We start from the raw sequence: 5,217 nt of genomic DNA on the forward strand, positions 1-5,217 counted from the left end.
TAATAATGATTGATTGATTGAATAATTATTACTTAATTATGAATTATTATTATTATTATTATTAATGAAATATTATTAATAATTAATCAGTAATTAATAATTAATGAAATTTTATGATGATAATTAGTATTGTAATTAATTATTTTCTATTAGAATATTACTATAACATATTATAATGAATATTATAATATTAATCATTAATTTACAATGTTCGTAATATTATAATATTAGTATTATGAATATTAACTAATGGTATATCAATAATAATAATTTATTATTACTATTCATAATTTATAATACTATTTAATATAAATAATTCTTGGTTTCTGATGGTGCGCAATCCGGCCGGTCCTAACTGTCAATGACCTTGCCTCTGAATGGAGCTACAGGGAACCTGAAACGAAGAAGATGAGGAAACCCCGGGGGGAACCCGGTGAGATTGCTCCAAAGCTCAAGTTAGAATTCTCTCAAAGGCAAGATAAAACTAGATGGCGCAAAGTTCACAAATCTCGTTCTTGGGGGGCAGGGAGCCTTTTATAACCACCTCGCGCACTCACTCTTAAGCTTATGTCAGGTCGGGTATGATTATCTCTGCACTCCTGCCAGTTCGGGTGTCATCACCTCTGCTAGGACAGAACCGCCACTACTCTCTTTGTCGGAGCCGTCTCTGCAACTGGAGATGGCGGTAGCAGGTGGCGGTGGCAGGTGGTCGTTGGAGTGCGGCTGTCAAGCGTCATATCCCAAGTCAGTCAGGTGCGTCGCCCCTGGGTACGGACTTCCTTGGTGTCAGGCGAGGTACGGTTCGTTTAGTTTGGCATCCTGGAGGCGAAGTGCTGGAGTGGTGAACGAGGTGAAGTCTTGAGTTCGGATAGGGGAGTGTCCCGAATTGTCATGGGGTCGGGCCAGTTCGGGTCATTGCCTTGTGTGAGGCTCGGGGCCTAAGGGAGAGTTCGGGCTGCTGGTTCCTCCCTTTGGTGCTCGCGCCTTGGGCGCGCTGTTGTGCTGAGCTGTGTGCCTTTGCCACGTGTTGGGTGATTACGAGGTCGGGCCAAATCTTCCTTCATCAATTGCCCCCCACTCCTCGTGCTAAGGGTCTTGCCCTGGTGCGGGGAGTTCACGAGGTGGAAGGTGGATTTGTCCCGTACTTCAAATTTCGGTTAACTAATAGCGCGAGGTGCGTTGTCAGGGTTTTTTTGGGTTTCTCGAGCGCCTAAAAGACGGGAAACGCGTCGACCTGCCTACAAATGCTGACAGACGTGACAACGCGCGCCTTATTTCAAAAATTCAAAAAGCATGCCGCTGGGAGACGTGACAGCACACGCTTTATTTCAAAAAAGCGCGCCACTAGGGGATGTGACAACGGGCGTCTTTTCAAATTTGAAAACGTGTCGCTGCCGCCTTTAAAGTGAGGAGACGTGCACTTTCAGTTTCGAGAGACGTGTGGCCAGTCACGTCTCAGTCTCAGGAGACATGCGGTCAACGCGACTGCGAGCCATTGGATTGGCTTTGATCTGTGCCGTTGATTCTCGGTTACCGTGAGTATAAATAGTGGGGGACCCTAGTTGCTGTCACTTCTGTGCTTTGCTTCTTGAGCTCGCGTCTAGGCTTTTAGTTCGCACTCAAGATTTTTTCAAGTTTCCGCAGTCCGTTCAAGCCTTTTCCTGGGTGAGTACTTTCCTGGAATCCATCTTCTCCTCCCGATGTCTAGCTTGGATAGCTCAGACAGTTCTTCAAGGGGGTCCGATGCAGGTTCTACGAACCGAGTTGCATCCCCCGACGGTCCTAGCAAACCTGAGGTAGAACTCGAGGAAGAGTTTGAGCCCGTAGGTCGAGTCGCCTCAGGCAGTTTGGCATCCACCTCTCGTCGAGGTCGGATGTTAGACAAGTTTGGGCCCTCAACCATGACGCTCGAGGGGCTTCAATCCCTTATTACCCAGTTTAACTTGCCTGGGGAGTATGCCTACTTCATACCTTCGAGCAATTTCCCTTGGGAGGACGGTCTTGATGAGATCGTGATATTCCGAGAGCAGCTCCCTGTGGGGTTGCACCTACCTTTCCACCCTCTCCTTGTCGAGGTCATGAACCACTTCGGCGTTACTGTTGGCCAGCTTCACCCGAACTTCATTCATAACTTGGTGGGGACGATCTCCCTATTTTGTGAACAGGGTTTTCCTTTAGACTTGGAGATCTTCTCTTCCATTTTGATGCTTAAGAAGCAAACAGATCCCCATCCCGGGCATAGGCGGGCGTATTACCTGTCTCCTCGCCTGGGTTTTAAGCTTTTACATGAACTTCCCAACAAGGTCCCAGCGTGGAAGTAGGACTACTTCGGGGTGCGAAGTGTATTGGGGTGGCCGTTTCAGACCGGGTGGGGAATGGCCTCCCCTGACTCCGGTGTTACGCTTGATAAAGAGACAGTGAAGGGCCTCCAGCAATGGGCGCGGCTCGAGCTAAAATGCCATCAGTATCTGACGGAGGCCAAACTCATTGCGGATGGCCTGAGTTCGGGTAGGTTCTTTACTCAGAGTTTTTTTTTTTGTTTTTGTTGTTCTTTTGTTTTTTCTGATGCCGAACTCTTTTTGCAGGTGTGATGGACTCGGAAAGGACTCGTGGTGGGTACTTGTTTCAAGGCATGAAGAGGAGGAAGCGAGTCGCCAAACGAATTCGTGTCGAGCTGCCCTAGGATGCGGAGCTCGAGGTACCAGACTACCCGTCAGAGGATCCGCCCAGGGAGCCCGAGATGGCTCCTCCAATGCAAGAAGCGGCAGAGGCCCCTTATGCTGAGACTACTCACACAGGGGCTCCCACTTACTCTGGTGCTCCTGCTTACTCTGGGTCTGCTTATACGCGAGTTGGGCCCTCAGGCTCGGGAGCCCAAGGGGAATTCAGGAGTGTGTTGTCACCGAACCACGCTCTTTAGTAGAGTAGGGAGGCCATTTACCCCGAGAAGGTCACGACATGGACCGATCTCCCTTTGAACCAGGTGGCCTATCGTGCTGCCAATCCATGCCTTAGCGACCCAGGTGGAAAGGAGCTCGAGGCAGGCGTGAGCTTCCGAAGAGGCTCTCCGTGCTACCGAGACAACATCCCGAGCTGCTGAGGCGGCTACTCGCGTTGCACAGACCATGCAAGCGAGGTCTCAGAGAGATGCCGAGGCCATGGGAGTAGTGGTGAAGCACATGGCGGACCTGAGGCTGGATCTGCAGCATCAGGTTGAATACCTTAAGGAGGATATTTGGGAGATGATGCAAATCTTTTCTCAAGGCATCGAAGATGCCAAGAAAAAAGTCGTTGATGAGTACATCGCCTTGCCGCGCTTTGATGACCTGATGGTGGACTCGTACAGAAGGGGTTTTAAATTGAGCCGGTGGATGATCTGAAACACGTACCTCGAGCTCAATATTAGTGCCATATCCACTTCGCGCATAACTCCGGAGATGGCCAACGCTGCTGATGGTGAGCTAGATTCTGAGGGCGAGGTAGGACCTTCGGGTATCATTGAATTGCCTTCTGATAATGAAGAAGTAGCTCCGGACCTATGAAATGATTTTTTTTTTTGAAATGTACACTCCTTTATTTTGAAATGGAATGACTTTTCTTTCAGTTAAGTGTTGGTTATTCTTTCTCTCGAACTGACTGTATTTGGCGAACTGACCATACGCCCGATCTGTTTCTTGCCCGGGTTACTGCACTCGCACGGCCTATTTTGGTGTTAATTGATGTGTGGCTCATTGTGACACTAGCAAGTGCACTAGCCGTTCAAGTAATAAAGTAGTGAGTGAAGTATCGTTTCCACGAGGATTTAGGAAACAATTACCAATACTAAATTGAGCACTTCTTATCTGATCAACAAATAAATCAAAACTCTAATGAAAGCTAAGAAATCCTAAATTAAAATCTATCTAAATCATTGGCCCAATTGCCTTCAATTCAGGTTAGAAGAGTAAGCAGTAAATGTCAATCTCAGAATTCAGCAATCTATCAATTTGGATCATTCGAATAAATCATGATTGAGCCTTGGTTTGGTGAGACCCCAAGGTCATGAACAGCCTTTCTCAAGCGCATGTTCATCCTATGCATGAGTGACGGTTCTTCTATCTCTAGCAAGAATCTAATCCCCATGCATGCATTTCTTCAAACACTTCTAAGGCATCAATTCAAATCTGAATTGATCACCAACTGAATTGTGCAAATTATCTCTAACATTGCACTCAATTCAGTTCTTGAATAGTAGATCTGAATTCCTAGAGTCTCTCTCAAGCACTCTAGGAATTCCAAGCTGTAGATTAATTCGCCCAATCTGAAAATTGCAGATCTGAATTCTCTTTCAAGCAATTCAGATCTTGCAATCTCAGATCTGAGAATTCAGATATGAGTTTTGAAGGTTAGTTGGCCGAATTAATCTACAATCACACCCTTATTCAAGAAACTTCAAGTACAATGCATGACCATTTGAATGAATCAAAAAGAATTAGATTGCTGAACTGAAATTTTACAAGCTGAAATACATCAAGGAAGAATGGAAACAAGGAGAAAGAAGAAAGAAAATATAACAAAGAAACTGAATTCAAATCAAAAGAGAATGAAACTACAAATGATTTATTACAAAAGATCTTTGAATCACAAACCCTCAATTTGAACTCACATTCTCTTCTAGTTTGCTTGTCTTGAACTTCCTTCAGCCCTTCTTCTTCTTCTTCCTTGCGCCTAGCCTTCTTCTCTTCTCTTCTCTCAAGGTGGCCGAACCTCTAAGAGTGGGAGAGCCTTCCTCTCAAGCAATTGAACAACTTTCTCCCCTCCTAGAGGCCTCCTTATATAGTTTTTCAAGGGGGCTCTTGCCCCTTCTTGAAGTCTCTAGAATTGGGTGTATTACACCCCTCATGAACCATTTAGAGTGCTCCCTCATTCTCTTCAAGAAACATCTAGGAGTTGCCGCCCCTAGCTCCCTTTGGGCTGCTATTTGGGCTACAACTTAGCTTGCTTTTGAGCTCATGTGGGCTACACTCTATGCTGTTATTTGGACTAAAAATGGGTTGGGCCGAAATTTCCTTCTTGCTAGGCTTCTTCCCTTGGGTTTTCCAAAGAGTTTCACTTGCTCTTCTTGGGCCGAATGAAATTCTCTTGCTCTCATGGCTGGGCCGGGCTGAACTTGATAAATTTTGGGTTTTCTTTTCTTGCTTTTGCCTTCTTTTTGTTGATTTGGCTCCCCCTGAAATC

The sequence above is a fragment of the Nelumbo lutea genome, chromosome 1 (assembly GCF_056320005.1).
Source record: "Nelumbo lutea isolate HS-2025 chromosome 1, American lotus-T2T, whole genome shotgun sequence".
NCBI lineage: Eukaryota > Viridiplantae > Streptophyta > Magnoliopsida > Proteales > Nelumbonaceae > Nelumbo > Nelumbo lutea.